Consider the following 16,366-nt stretch of genomic DNA (forward strand, 5'->3'; position numbering starts at 1 on the left):
CGATGCGGGACTCGATCCAGGGACTCCAGGATCATGACCTGAGCCGAAGGCAGTCGCTTAACCAACTGAGCCACCCAGGCGCCCTTATATTCTACTTTTTAAACTTAGTATTTTATTATCAATATCATCTGTCTTAAGTATTCTTCTCAAACATGATTTTTAATGGCTGTATAATATCCCACTATGCAGAGCTCATAAAGTTGGACATTTAGATTCTTTTTCCTACCTTAGGATAAATTCCTTCACATGGAAATACCAGGCTGCAGGACACAGGCATTTTTACAACCGATACGGACTGTCAACCTCCTCCTAGTGTGGTTTTTTACCAGTTTACACTTCCTCTGGCTGTCTCTGAATGTGCCCATTTTCCCATTCCCTCTCCCACACGGGCTGACGCTCACTTTCATCTTGGGGGCAATGAGGTCTGAGGCCAGCACTGCCCCTGTGCCGAAGAGCTGTTGCTTGAGTGTTTTGGCTCTGGCCACCCTGGAAGATGGTATACCTTTGCATATTCACACTGAAGATTTTCCTCTGATCATCTCCTTGCTGAAGCCTATGGGTGACCATCAGTGTGACATCTCCAACTCTGTACTCCATCATTCAGATGGTCCTAGGGGTCCTTGTACCATCTGCAGAAATCCTAGCTGCTCTCTGAAGGCAAATACCCAGAAAGAAGAGATACCCTAGGGTCTGAGCACACACGGAAGCAGGAATTATCCAGCCACAAATCCTCTAGTGTTTACTTGAGAAAAACTATGCGGCAGCTTTCCTTATTAATAGTCATCTCCACAACCACCAGATTGCTCTTTCCAGTCTGATGACCTGCTGTCATCACCAACAGATTTCTGATGACAAAAGTAGTCCTTGTTCTTGGTAGGAATAAAAAAAAAAAAAAGGTGTAAAGAAGAAAATAAAAGTCATACGTGACCTCCAGGAAAAAAAAAAACAAAACCACACTGTTGACATTTTGATGTATACATTTCCAGAATTTTCTTCTCTACATGTTTTTCTTAGAACTGAGATTGTCTAAGTGTACAACTTGCTTTAAACATTATAAAGAGCTTCAAAGTGATCAAGATTTGTCATAAACATTTATAATCGCTGCATAATATTCAAACACAAGTATTCTAGAATTTTTTGGCACCTTCCCCTATTACTGCATGTTTAAGTCTTTCCAATTTTTTTATAACAAAATCTGTAATGCTTCATAAGTATCTTTGTGCATAAAGCTTGTCTTCATTTGGATTGTTGCCCCGTAATCAATTCCCGTATGTGGAACTGTTTGTGTTTCAAAAGGAAACATGCATGGCTACAGGTGATATGGAAGAAATACTACTTGGGGAAGACTATCTGCCTGTGGGCCACATCCCACCAGACTGGGATTAAGGATCAGCCGGAAAATGTATGGGTCACTGTCGAAGGCTGAATAACGTGCCCTCCAAAGATGTCCATGATGGATTCCCCTGATCCTGTGATTGTGTTACATGGTAAAAGGGATGCCGCAGATGTGAGCTGGTTAAGAATTTTGAGTTGGGGGTGATCCTGGATTATCTGGCTGGGCCAGTGTAATCACAGAGGTCCCAGTTAGGGGGAGACAGGAGGGTCAGAGTTATAGAAGGAGATGTGACAACAGAAGCAGAGTTCAAAAGAGAGAAAGGGAGATTTGAAGATGCTGCACTGTTGACTCTGAGGACAGACAAGGGGGCCATGAGCCAAGGAATGCAGGCGGCCTCTAGAAGCTTAAAAAGGCAAGGAAGAGTCTCCCTTAGAGTTTAGAAGGAGTGAGTCCTGCCAACACGTTGATTTCAACCTAGTGAGACTGCTTTGGGACTTCTGACCTCCAGAACTATAAGAGAATAAATTTGCCACCAAGTTTGTGGTAACTTGTTACAGCACTAATAGGAAATGAATACAGCCACCAGTCTATTATAGGAGCTAAAATGTCACTGAAATAAATGAAAAATGTGGTCTAGGTCACTTTCCCATACATGATCTTCAGATACCGGTGTTTAACACACAGGTTTCTTTCTCGATCCCACCAGTCCTGGCGACATGTCCTCCACAGAGCAGCTCAGAGGTCCAGGAAGGCCTACATCCAAACCATATGGCCTCTTTCATTGATGAGGCAGAAGAAGAGAGAGGGAAAACCTTGCATGGGTGTCTCCCTGCCTCGGGCTGGGAGTACCTTCCTCTCATAGCACATGGCCCGCGGCCAGCACCTGGCTCTGCCTGGCTCTAAGGGGCTTGGAAAGTGTAGACTTCCTGCTGCCAGCAAGACGATGGGAACTGAGGATTCACAGATACCAGTGAGCCTACTGTGCAGTGCATGCAAGAGGCATGAGAAAACAGCTCTACTCTTCTGACCCCACAGCTCATAAGCGCTTTGGTGACTCACATCTGCAAGTTGCATGGTGTAAATTCCAGGCCTCCTGACCAGTCCAGAGACGAGCCAGCAGACAGGTGCCTCAAGCTGGCAGCCCTAATCCGCTGAGATTCTGAAACTGAATCACGCATGCAGTAGTGCTGTTCTCAGAAAATGAGTGGTTTGTTTTATTATCTAAACTTTGAACATCTTAAATAGCCCTCCCAAGAAGCCACCTGGTTCAGAAACCTGTTCCCCTTACTCCTGCGTTCTCTGTTTTTATTCATTGTAGCACCGTGTTCCTGATCGTCCGGGCTCGGAACCTTGACATCCTTGTTGAGCGGCACTCTTTCCGACCACACATCCGATCAGCTCCTAAACCCTGCTGCTTCTGTCTTTGATTGGCCTCTGGGCTCTGCCTCCTCCTCTGCTCCCTGCCTTTCTCACTGCCATCTGCCTGCTCTCCTGAGTAATTACAGCTGCCTCCCAGCCCATCATCCTCCCCAGCCTGGCAGCTGGCTTCACACCCTCCGGGGAGCTCTCATTGGCGCTGCCCTGCTCCCGGCCCTCCAACAGCTCCCTGCCACCTTATGAGTTTATTCCAGACTCCTGAGTGACGTTTCAAGGCCTCTTGCTATGGCTCCAATCTTTTTTAAAGATTTATTTATTTGAGAGAGAGAGAGTGAGTGAGAGAACACAAGCAGGGGGGAGGGGCAGAGGCAGAGGGAGAAGCAGGCTCCCCACTGAGCAAGGAGTCCGATGTGGGACTCGACCCCAGGACCCTGGGATCACGACCTGAGCTGAAGGCAGACGCTTAACTGGCTGAGCCACCCAGGCATCCCTGCCATGAGTCCAATCTACCTCTCTAGTTTTATCTCCTCCTCTGTAGATTACATGGCAACCAAGCTGGATCCTGGACACTCCATGAGCACGTCCCAGGCTTCTCCATCTCTGGGCCTTTAACGTCACTGCACTGATAAGAAGACTGCCCCTGTTTCCCCCACCTTTTGGCCTGTTGAAGTCCTACCCATTCTAAGGGTTGCCCAAATGTCCTTTCCTCCACAAGGCCTTTTCCACCTGTCACGTGGAAGTGGGTTCTTCTATGCATTCCCTAGACCTTACAAATTATCTCAAAGCTTTATCAAAAGTGCCTCATATTGAGGTTATTTATGTAGAAGTCTTTTTTTTTTTTAAAGATTTTATTTATTTGACAGAGAAAGACACCGCGAGAGAGGGAACACAAGCAGAGGGAGTGGGAGAGGGAGAAGCAGGCTTCCTGCCGAGCAGGGAGCCCAATGTGGGGCTCGATCCTAGGACCCTGGGATCATGACCCAAGCTGAAGGCAGACGCTTAACGACTGAGCCACCCAGGCGCCCCTATTTATGTAGAAGTCTTACCTTGTGCACTAAACTACAAGCCCCTGGAGGGCAAGGTAGGCAAGCCCCTGTGGTTTCCACCTCTATGGGCACTAGGGAGCCTAGCAGAGTTCTTATACACTGTGCCAGCTCAATAAACTTCGGCTGAGTTGAGCCGGTTCCCCATCCACATGCAGACAGGCTGAGAGTCGGAGAAATTAAAGAACTTGCACCAGGTCAGAAAATACAGCTCCAAGTCACAATCCGATCTTTTCCCCTTGATTCCAAGATTGACCAGAGAGTCCCATTTGGCCACTCAGCACACCTTCACTCGGTGCTAACCATAGTCAAGCGTATGTCCAGGATTAGGTGCTGAGGATACAGGGGTGAATAAGATAGCAGCAGGCCCTGCCCTCGTTGGTGGCTTATGGCAGTGAGACAGGGAAAGGGGGAGGCACGGCTTAGTGGGGAAGGCAAACCTCAGTGCATGGTAACAAGTGCTGGAGGGGAGAAGCAGAGTCCTAGGGCAGCATTGAAAAGGGGCATCTGCCCAGGCTTGAGGTGCTGAGGGCAGTCAGTAAAAGCTTTCCTGGGGTACTGTTGACTACAACCACCAGTTGAAGAGGACCAAGAAAAGAATTGCTTCCATGGAGAGAGAATGGAGTATTTAAAGGCTCTGGGGTAGGAAGCAGCAAGGACTAAAAGAAGGCCGGGTGGCTGCAGCATAGGGAGCGAGGGACACATTGGCAGGAAATGAGACTGCTTAGGGAAGGGTGTCTGATGGCCACTTATAGCGGGGTCCGTGGCTGGAAGTGGGTGTGGAGAAGTGAGCGGACTCTGTCGAGTGGAGGGTGGAGATGAGTGGGGAGATCACTGGAGACATGAGACAAGAGCGAGTGGAGGCCTAGGGTAAAGAAGTCCCGGTGGGACAGAGGAAAGCAGCCGGGCTGCCACCCCCAGCAACCCTCTCAATGATCACGCACAGTGAGCCTGCACCTGGAACACACGGGAGAAATTCATGCCTTTTCCAGCTACTGGTTTGGGCAGACTGGGTAGAGAAGTCAGTTCCTCCACACACCTCTGTGTGGCCTGGGCAGGACCTGGAGCCCCTCTGGTTTTCATTTTCAGAACCAGATAGTGAAATGGGTAAAGCCTCTCAGTCCATGCCTGGAAATCCGTCTAGATTCCCTGCCAGAATAGGACTCTAGACATCCTCTGAAGAATGACTGTTATTTACCCTCTCTTAGTTTTCATTTTCCCCCTGATGAGGGGGTCTGCATATGAAAGAAAATGCCAGCTCTAAGAACTTGTCTTTGCAGACTGGCCTTGCAAGGTGGATAAACCTTTTCTGTTTGGGGGGAAAAAATGCAGCCAGCCACTCATTGGATTAAGAGTGTAGAAAAGCGAACGTGTTCAAATCTTAAACACATCATAATTTTAAGCATCCACAAGTGTTTAAAAAGTGTTAGCTGCTATGAGCACATACATCCATTTGCTAGTTAAACATCATAACCTGTTTCTTTTCTAAACACGTGGGCAGGGGAACAGAGGACAGTTAACATGTTAAACACACTGACATGTTTACAATGTGTTGCAAGAAGGTGTTTAACTTTTTGTGCTCCAAAGCCAAACACTTTGGAATTAGAGGGTTGGCTAATTCCGCCTCCAGTTAGTATGGCTATCACCTAGCGGTCGCCTCGGCTCTGAACAGATGCGCCTTTGGAAACACAGTCTAGTGACAACCTGGATTCTGCGAAGAGCGGTGCAGGGCAGGGCTGCTTTACTGCAGGATCTTGGGTGCAGATGAAACGGTTGTTTCCAAAAGCAAATCGGGAAGGGACGTCGTCCTGAATCCGTGAATTGCCGAAGCCAGCCCATGCCGCAGTTAGCATGATCCATTTCTTCTCTCAGGTGTTCGGTCTGTCCTGCTGGTGGGAACTTTCGAGGCCTCAGACAAAGGCTGGCTGGGGCTTGGTCTCTGCTCCACACTGGGCCAAATTTCATAGAGAATAAATAGAGCTCCAGAAGCTAAATTGGAAAGAGAGACAGAGGGAAGAAGGAGAAGGGAAGAAAGGGTGAATGTTTGTTTCGTATGGCTGCTTAGTAGATTACCACGTGGTGCCTGAAACAACATACATTTATTATCTTACAGTTCTGTAGGTTAGAAGGTCCTTAAATGGGTCTCCTTGGCCTAAAATCGAGTGTCAGTAGGGCTGTGTCCCTTCTGGAGGCTCTAGGGGAGAATCTGTTTCCTTGCCTTTCCAGCTTCTGGAGGCTGCCCACATGCCTTGGTTTGTGGCCCCCCTTCGTCTTCAAAGGCAGCGATGGACATTGGAGTCTTTCTCACCCTGTGTCACTTTGATACTGCCTCCATCGCCTCCCTCTTCACTTCTAAGGACCAGTGTGATGACACTGGGCTCACCTGGATAATCCAGGATCCCCTCCTTAAAGCCAGCTGATTAGTAACCTGAACTCCCCCCTTGCCATGCAACAACATTCACAGGTTCCCAAGATTAGGACATGTTTCGGAGGCATTATTCTGCCTGCCTCAAGGTGTTATAGAAAGAAACAAGAAGAGGGAGAGGGAAAAGGAGAAAAGGAATTACAGGGAGTTACACAAAGTTGGAATCCTGTTTAGCCTGGACTTAGAGGCCATCTTGGACAAGCACCAGATGGTGGTCTGGGATCGTGACCTGAAGGGCAGGGGCTGGTGCTTGGTCGCAGTGTGAGCCATTTCAGGGGTCCAGGTGCTGTTCTTAAAATCCATTGCATCAGTTAGGCTCAGCTGCTATAATAAAAGCACCTCCAAATACAATGGCTTAGACAAGAGAGGTTATTTCTTTTTCATGGTAATAGTGGAGGCAGGCAATCCGGAACTAGTGCTCTCCCACCCTCAAGCATCTGGCTTCTGTTCCTAGGTCCAAGGACATTGCTTCAGTTTTGCTCAACTTGGAGCCTGGAGGAAAGGAGGAACGTACCAGAGAAGGGCATGAACATTCCCTTTAAGGGCAAGATATAGAATAGAATTTCTCAACCTTGACACTGTTCACACTTTGGGCTAGATAATTCTTTTTTGTGGAGGGCTGTTTTGTGCATTGTAGGATGTTTAGCAGCATCCCGAGCCTCTGCCAGTGGAATTCCCCAGTTGTGACAACCAGAAATGTCTTGGGGTGGGGAGGTTAGGACCATCCCTGGTTAAGAATCACTGATCCAGGGGTGCCTGGGTGGCTCAGTCTGTTAGGTGTCCAACTCTTGGTTTCAGCTCAGGGCATGATCTCAGGGTCGTGAGATCCAGCCCGGAGTTGGGTTCCGTGCTCAGCACGGAGTCTCCTTGAGATTCTCTCTCCTTTTCCTTCTGCCCCTTCCCCCACTCAAATGTGCTCTCTCTCTCTCTCTCAAATAAAGAAAGAAAGAAAGAAAATCTTAAAAAAAAAAAAAGAAAGAAAGAAAGAAAGGAGGAATCACTGATCTGGAAAAAGCTTCTGGTGCTATCCTATGGTCCTAACAAGGTAGGCAGTCATATACCTGTCTAGAACTTGGGAGTTCTATTATTTCTCAAGAGAGAAAATGTTTGGGAACAACTAGTAGTCTTTGCATCCATTTCCAGCATCTAGACTGCCAAATTACTAAATCCTACCTCATATCCAAGATACTGACCCAGCATGCACAATGGGAGGGAAGGGACTGAAGGTGGTCACCAGTAGGAGGAATTTCTGGGGTCCTTGGCCAGAGCTCTGGATGGTCATCTGGCACCCCTGGGCAGAGCTACTTGAGGGGGCTGTGGGCTGGACCATAACTGCAGCTTGGCTTCCCAAAGCTGGGGGTGGGGAGCCCAAGGCATTTCTGGGAACCTGGGCCCTACCATTCTTATTCCATACATCATGAAATGTGACTTGACTGCCAGGGGTTCTGGCCTGGGTGCTCTCAATTGTATCCTCTTATTCTGCCCTTGGGGTGACAGGGTGACCTTGGGGACTCACTGGCCTGGATCTGTATAAGGTAATGGGTTTAAAAGACAGACAGAACTGGGTTCTAATTCTGCTTCTGCCATTTATTAGCTATGTGACTCCTTAGCGCCTTAATTTTCCTTGTCCATAAATTAGGACACTGTCATGTCCTGCATTGGAGGAGGTTGTTGGGGAGATAAAACTTAGATAACATGTGAAAAAAGACAGTGCCATCCCCAAGACTTTATAAGCACTTGGTAGATGGGACTCATTTATCCCTTTGTTCCTCAGATATTTCTCAGATATTTGCTGGGTACCTACCATATGTGAAGCTCTGTGCTGGCTTCTGGGAATGTGAACATAGCAGTAAGCAAACCTTCTCAGTAGCTGTACTGTGGCAGTTAATGCTGCTGTTATGATTGCCATCAGGAGTCTAGAAACAGGCCTAGAGACTGACCATCTGCCAGTGGGGGAGTGAGGCTGAGCCAGTGAACTCTGGGGCTGAGTATGTGGGAATGAGGCTGGCCTTTGGGGTGGGGATGCTGAGGTCCAGCCTGTATATTTCATGGGGCCAGTTGGGTAGAGTGGGAAGGGAAGTGTGGGGGGTTGACTGAGACAGAACAGCTGAGGACTTGGTCATATAAGCCTGGAACAGGGCCTCAGAAATTCCTGGGAATTCAGAGGACATCTCTTGAGATGGAGCTGCTATCCTGGGACTAACAAATGGGGCAGGGAGAGGTGAGCCTTGAGAAGGGAGGCAGGAGAATGGGGACAAGCAGCTGCACAGTGGAGCTACTTCCATCCAGCTGGAGAAGCTGAGACCTGGCTGAGGTCAGAGGTGACTGCTAAGGCCACTCCCAGTGAAGCAAGACTTGCTGATGAGGCAGGGAGGGTTGTATCTTTGGGGTAACTGGAGTGCCCCACAGATAGCCTAAGAGAAAGTCTCATCCAAATAGGATGGACCCTCGCCTCTCTGTTCCACTGCCAAGCCCTGTGCTATCTCACACCCCTGGGAAAGCTGAGTATGAGGGCAAGTTTGGGAGGCAGGTCACCTCCATTAAATCCTCAGGGAGTCACTGAGTTAATGATGGCTCTGGGACAGTGAGTCTCAGACTTTTTCCATCCACAGCTCACTCTTGGCAAAGTAAAAGACCTCACACATTCCCATGTACTAAAATGGAAGCCCTTCTTTCTAGAATGCAACTTAAACTCCATGGTCAATCATTATAATAACCCCCTTGCCCCTTTCGTTTCATTGTACTGTCTTGGCAAAACCACCACCAAGGTTAAATCCAAGTCTTCCCCATTTACTCCATGCCTGTCTGGGGAAAAAATACACCCATGCTGACAGATCTCACTTTAAATCCACTCCCACAGTTTCAAAGGAGGCCTCAGTTGCTGCCAGGTCACCATTCTCTCCTGTCTACTCCCCCATTCCCCTAGGTGATTGTCTCTTCTCTCTCCAGCCCCTGAATGCCTTTTCCAGTGTGACTTTGTTTCCCTCTTTACCACAAAGTTGAAGGAATCAGAAGAGAACTCAACAGACTCCTCCAGCACATCTCCCCCAACCCCCACCTAGATCTGCCCTCATGCCCTCCATTTCCTTGTCTGTAACTTGATGACTTTCTGTGCACCTCTCTAGAGCAACCTCTCCCCCTGTGCACCAGATCTCACCAACGAAAGGACATTGCTCCTGCCATATTGCCCACTTCTCTCCTCCATCTACAATTATTCATTCTCTCCTGAATCCTTTCCATGCATACAGGAATTTGATTATTTCAACCATTTTAAAAAGCCCCTCTCTTGAACCCACTTCTCCTGCAACTTTTCATTTCCTCCGCATTTGCAGCAAAACTTCTCCAGAAAGTTGTCTAAACTCTCTATCTCCAATTTGTTTCCTCCAAATTTTGCTTGAGTAAACAACTTTATTGAGATATAAAATGTGTTTCTATTTAAGGTGTATAACTTGATGTTTTCATATAGGTATACATTGTGAAAAGATCACTGCAATCAAGTTCAGTAACTTATTCATCACCTCCCTGTGTGTGAGTGTGTGTGTGAGTGTGTGTGTGTGTGTGTTGAGAAGATTTAAGATCTATCCTCTTAGCAAACTTCAAGTATACAATCTAATACTGTTAGTTATTATCACATACTATACATTAGATCTCCACAACACATTCATGTATTCATCTTGTATAACTGACATTTTGTAGCCTTGGACCAACATCTCATTTCCCCTTCCCCTGCCTCTGTCCCTGGCAACCACCATATACTACTCACAGCTTATATGTGTTTGACTATTTTAGATTCCACATATAAATGAGATCATGCAGTATTTGTCTTTCTGTGTCTGGCTTATTTCACTTAGCATACTGTCCTCCAGGTTCATCCATGTTGTCACAAATGGGAGGATTTCCTTCTTTTTAAGGCTGAGTAATATTACATTGTACATGTTTGTGTGTGTGTGTAGAGAGAGATACATATATAGAGAGATATCCATATATATTGATTTTCTTTATCCATTCTTTGATAGAGATTTAGGTTTTCCCATATGTTGACTATTATGAATAATGTTGTAATAAACATGTGAGTGCAAATATCTCTTCAAGATACCAATTTCATTTCCTTTGGATATACACCCAGAAGTGGGATTGCTGGATCATATGGTATCTCTACTTTCAATTTTTAGAAGAACCTTCATAATGATTTTCGTATTGGCTCTACCAATTTACATTCCCACCAACTGTGCACAAAAGTTCATTTTCTCCACGTCCTCAACAACACTTGTTATATTTTGTCTTTTTGATGATGGCCATTCTAACAGGTTTGAGGTGACATCTCATTTGTGATTTTTATTTGCATTTTCCTGATGATTAGTGATTTTGAGCACGTTTTCAGGTACCTGTTGGTCATTTGCATTTTTTTTTTTTTTTTTTTTTTGAGAAATGCCTGTTTAGGTCCTTTGCCCATTTTAAAACACTTTTTTTTTTTTTTTAAACTGTTGAGTTGCAGGAGTTCCTTATACATTTCGGACATTAACCCTTGTCAGATAGATGGTTTGCAGATATTTTCTCCTATCTCCTATTCTGTAAGTTACCTTTTCACTCTGTTGATTTGTTCCTTTGTTGTACAGAAACTTATTAGTTTGATGTAGTTGCACTTCTCTATTTCTGCTTTTGTTGCTTGTGACATTGGTGTCAGATCCAAAACATTGTTGCCAAGATCAATGCCAAGGAGATCTTCTCCTAGTTTTCCCGTTCTAGTAGTTTTACAGTTTCAAGTCTTACGTTTAAGTCTTTATTTAAAAAAGGTTTTTTCTTACATTTAAGCCTTTATTTTGAGTTAATTGTTCTATATGGTATTAGATAAAGATCCAGTTTCATTCTTCTGCATGTCGATATCCAGTATTCCAAGCACCAACTATTGAAGAGACTGTCATTTCCCCCTTCTGTGTTCTTGGCATCCTTGTCAAAGATCAGTTGACCATAAATGTGTGGATTCCTCCCTTTTTCTCTTAAACCCACTCCAATCACTCTTTTGTCCCCAGTACTCAACAGACTGTTCTTACCAACCTTCATATTGTGGGGCCCAATGGTCAAGTCTCAGCTTAATGCAAGTTGACCACTTTTTCCTCCTTGATACGTGTCCTTCACTTGACTTTCAGAACAGCATACTGTCATTGTTTTCCTCCTGCCTTGTAAGTTGCTCCTTCTTGGTCTCCTTTGCTGGTTCCTCCTCATCTCCTTGATCTTTTAGGATTGATATACCCCAGGGGTTCAGTCCTTGGTTCCCTTCCCTTCTTTATCTACATTAATTCTTTTGGTGATCTCACTTGATCTCATGGCTTTCATATTGAATATCACTGATGATGCCCACATTTAAATCCATATCTCTACATGGATGTTATAAAGAAGATATCACAACTCAGTATTCTCTCCTGATCTGCCCCCATGCCCACTGATACCTCATAAACCTGCTCCACCCACAGCCATCTCCATTTTGATGGAAACTCCATTATTCCAATTGTTTAGGCTTGCAACCTCCATGGCTACCATCCTGCTTGGAGCCTCTCTAGTTTCTCACCTGGATTCTCACCTCCTAATTGCTTCCACCTTTGTCCCTCTGCAGTATGTTCTCAAAATGGCAGCTAGAGGGAGTCCTTTAAAATTTAAATCAGATTGTGTCATTTCTCTTCTCAAAACCTTTCAATGGCCCCCATTTCCCTAAGGCTCTACAGGATCTGCCAACCCATCTCAATTCTACCTCTCTGAACTTATCTCATACTACCTTCCTCTTATGTAAGCCATTCCATCCCACTGACCACATGGCAGTTCCTCAAACATGCCAAGCATCCTCCACTGTACAAACTACACTGTCTGTTCCCAAATAGCCACATGACCTACTCCCCCACCTTCCTTAAACCTTTGCCCAGATGTCAGCATTTCGATGAGACCTACTCTGACTTCCATATACCCTACAACCTACCTGCACTCAAATCCCAACCCTCCTTACCCTGTTGCACTTATTTATTTTCCATAGTGGTTATCACTTTCTGACATACCCTGAAATTACTTATTTTTTAATGTTTCTTGTTTGTAGGTCTCTTGCTGATAGAATATAAGTTCTATGAAGGTAGACTTTTTTTGTTATTTTTGTTCACTGATGAATCCCAAGGGCCTAGAACAATGGCTACCATGTATAGTAAGTGAATAGTAAATATTTGTTGGATGAATGCACAGAAAAACTGTTCCTGTATGGGAAGATCTCCATGAAGGATGTCTGCCATCCATCCACCTGTCTGTCTATCTACCTATCCACCTATCCATCCAGGTTAACCATTCAACGAGTGTGTTTTGAGTGCCTGGTCCTTTTTTATCCTATGCTTTGTCCTGTGGGAACATGGCCTCTACCCTAAAAGAACTTCCAATCAAGTTAGGGGAAAAAGCCCAGACATAGGAACCCCATTAAAAAAAGAAGTTAGCCATTGTTATCAAAGCCAAAATGAAAAGCATAGACATTGTTACTCTGGAGGGCTGGTGACAGGGGTGGTAGAACAATATTTATGGACTGGCACTCCAGTGGATTTGAGGGTCTGAAGATCAAAGAATCTTCGAGGACCTCACATACTGCCTGTCTGGGGGATGCTGGAATCTGCTGGGAGGGAGAGGGAAGAAACAGCCTTCGACAGTCCTGGAAGCCATGAGGCTGAGAGAGGAACTCTTGCCCTGCCTATTTCCTCTGTGTTTGACCTAGCCCCTGAAGCTTTTCCCCCAGGAGCTATGGGACAGTTTTAGGCCCTGGGACAGGGGTGACACCAGCTGCCCCTATCCAGGGAGCTGCCCCTCCCTGAAAGGAAGCATCCTTGACACTTGGGGGAGCTGGAATCCCCAGCAGCAGTGAGAAATGAGAGCCTAGAAGCCAGGCCCTGGCTGTCCTCAGCTTGGGATCCTTTGTCTCACCCCTGAACCAAACCCTGAAAGGAAAACAGTCCTAATCCTGTAGCCTTAAGCCAAGCAGCTCACAGCTGGCCGGCCCACGAAAACAAATAAGCCAGGTACCCTGCGATCCACAGAACCGGGATGAGAGACACCCATCCCCTCTTGCTCCTCTTCTTTGTTCTGTGGCCCAGTGAAGGCTTGTGGAGGGGGGGAGGCAGTGAAACAGATGGACACATCTGGAGGTGTTGCTGCAGCTCAGGGAAGGATGCACTGAACAGGGACTCAGGGAAAGAGGCGGCTGGGAAAATTTGCATGCGCACACCGCTCCCCACCCCCCCCCCCAACTGCTGGTAATAGCTGGCACCACCCAGGCCATGCTCTCGGCAAAGCTGGTTCCTGGTAAAGGGGGTGGTGGAGCAGGGAGTAGCTCCCCCAGCTCTTGACTTCTCTCCCCAGAGCTCTGAGTGTGCCTCTTACACCAAATAGCTATTTCTATGTGGACACGAAGGACTTAATCCTCCAAGCATGCACTAGAGGTGAAGTCACTCAGACGAAACTCATTTTGCCTACAGGGCTTGTTCCATTGCCCCTGCTTTTAGCTTCCTCCTGTTTCAGAAACTTGTCATCCAGGCCTCTAAATGAATCCAAATGCTTCTGTCAAACTTTATGGTTTTTAATACCAGTGATTCATATTTATTGTAGTAGGTACAGAAAAATTAGGAGAGCATTCCAGTCACCCGTAATCTCCCCTCCCCACCAGAGGGAACTACATTTGGGCACACACTGGCCAGCCCGGTCCCTAGGCACACACATGTACATGTGGTCAAGTCATTTACTGTGCTGTTAATTGGTGTGGGTTCTCCCTGGCTCCTTTCCTCTTCTAGTCTAAGCCGATGCAATCTTAGCCTGAGAAGCTTGGGGGGAGGAAGAGGCAGAAGCTGTCCCTCCTTCTGGCTCTCAGGAAAACCCAAGCTCCCTAAAGTGTAGGTATTATGGCAGGTGAGCATGGGGGATTGGGAGGGAGAACAATACAGAGCCCATCCCTGGTCAGGGACAGAGGCTGATAGGCCTCAAGTTGCAGAGACCCTGACCTGTCCTGGTAGCACCTGCAGAGGGGACAGGACACTTGGAGGAAAATGACTGCCCCCAGAGAACAAGTTGAAGGCATCTGAGCTCCCAGGCTTGCTGAAGAGCACCCCCCAACACACACCTCCCCTTCTGTGAATAGCCACACACCTGCAAGTGGCCTGTGGGGTTGACCGTGAGGATGTCACAGCCACAAGAGACAGGAGGCTGGAGGCCGGCCTCCCTATTTTCTGGGCACCATGTTAGCATGCTGGATTCTCATGTGTCACTGGGTAGGAGAAGAAACCCCAGGAATGCCTGAGAATGAATTTCCTGCCAGGCCAGCAGGGTAAAACTTGGAGTCAGATTTGAGTTGATTTAAATAAAATAATGACATGTGATACCTCTTGCATATCTAAACTTGTGGAGTATGATTCATATATGCTGCACGTCTGTACTTTTAACAAAGATGGGGCCATTCTGTTCTGTTACCTGTTTATTTCACTCAGCACTATGTCACATATCCTTCCACATGTATTCATATACACTCATTATTTGTAATGGTCGCATCACGTTCCATCATGTGAATGTGTCACAAGTTACTCAACTGGCCCATCTAAATACTTTCTAACCCAGGCTGCCTCTAAGACCCAAATCTCCAAAGGACTAGAAGAGGGGAGAGTCTTCATTTTGCTGCTGCCCTCAGGAGCTCTGCGATGGCTTCTCAGATCCTGACTTTTCAGGGCTTGGTGCCCAGGAATGACTGGCAGCAGCTGGGAGAACATGGCACCACTAATAACAATAATTAACTTTTCCACAGTCCATAGGGCCAGGCCCTGTTCTCAGCACTCTCCACGTATTCTCTCACTTAATCTTTACAACCACCCTATGAGGTTGTACTATTTTGATCCCCACTTTATAGATGGGGAAATCGAGTCTCAGACGGAGAGAGTAGTAACTTGCGCAAGATCACCCAGTAAGTGGCTGTGCTGGGATTTGAACCCAGCCGTCTGGCCGTAGTGTGGTGCCTTTAACTACCAAACTAGTCTGCCTGGTTGGAGACTTCGGGCTGGCTATTGGGAACAAGCCAAAAAGGTTTTTTGACTTTTTCCCCTATATTTTGACAGATTGTATTTTGAGGCTTGCCTTTTTTTTTTTTTTTTAAACCAAGAAAATCATTTCTAGTTTTCCTCTAAAGAGTTCAAGAGCCCATACCCTCTGGGGGTAGTCAGGGCCCTGCTGACTGACTGATAGGCCACAGGTCAATATTTTGAGCTGTTCCTGGGTAATATGGCCCGACACTCCTCACTCCCACCTCCCCAGGATCAAAATGACAAGAACTTCCCCTGCTGGCAAAGGGTCACCCTGCCAGCCGTCTTCATCCTGTACCAATATGTTTCGGTGTAAAAGCTGACCCCATTGCTGGGTTGAATCTAGTGGTTCTAACTGTTGGGTCCAAGGGGCTGCTGTATACTGTTCAGCTGTGTATGGGGACTCTGGGACGCACCACAATCACTGAGCTGCTTTTGCCATATACAGAGGCCTTGGGTCCCGATCTTGGGTTCCAAAGGAACCTCTAGGGTTGGGGCCTTGGACTTGCACCTCTTGGAAAGGACCCTCAGTGAATCTGATGACCAACCCTGGCCGAGGGGGTGGGCTCTGATCGGCTTCAAACTTAGGTTTCCTCTGCCTCGAATGCCCCTTGTACAGAGCGTCTCCCACCCATCTCGGGGACGTTTGGTGTGGAGGTTGAGGCTGTGCAGGTGGCAGCTCCCTGGAGCATGGTGTCTGAAACCCCAGAGTTGAGACCCTCCCTGCTGGCATCCAGGAACTGGAGGGGATTAGCGTCAAGGGTCCTGCGATTGTGAAAAATCCCAGCAATGCTATTAATTGTTACTGGCCCCACAAATAGATGGAGAAGCCACTCAAACAGAACCATTCTGTAAACTTGCAGTTGAAGAATCAAAGGCTTTGGCCATTCTCAAGCTTAAGAGAACATTGTTTTTTGTGTTTTATTTTGCTTTCCATTCTCTTTTCCATTTTCCTTCAAGGAGGATGAAAAAAAAGAAATCAAAACAACAACAACAAACAAGAATGCATTTTCTTGATCTAAAAGGGAGCTGAGTCACTGTTTCGTGTCCTACTTTCAGCCCAAGGTGGCCTGCACATCTTCCCCATCTAACAGGTACCTGGGCCTCT

At 46.7% G+C, this 16,366-nt stretch overlaps 1 long non-coding RNA gene across 1 annotated transcript in view; it reads left to right on the forward strand.

Annotated features, from left to right (window-relative positions):
* LOC135361772 (uncharacterized) overlaps window positions 1-16,366 on the forward strand; it is a 90,845-nt gene that overhangs the window by 42,021 nt on the left and 32,458 nt on the right. The window contains exon 2 of the long non-coding RNA XR_010405713.1: window positions 16,219-16,352. This is a non-coding gene — a long non-coding RNA (uncharacterized LOC135361772). The remainder of the gene's footprint in view (window positions 1-16,218; window positions 16,353-16,366) is intronic.

Source organism: Mirounga angustirostris, unplaced genomic scaffold, assembly GCF_029215605.1.
Source record: "Mirounga angustirostris isolate CCGP_5_RB_7025 unplaced genomic scaffold, mMirAng1.0.hap1 SCAF_10, whole genome shotgun sequence".
Classification (NCBI taxonomy): Eukaryota; Metazoa; Chordata; class Mammalia; order Carnivora; family Phocidae; genus Mirounga; species Mirounga angustirostris.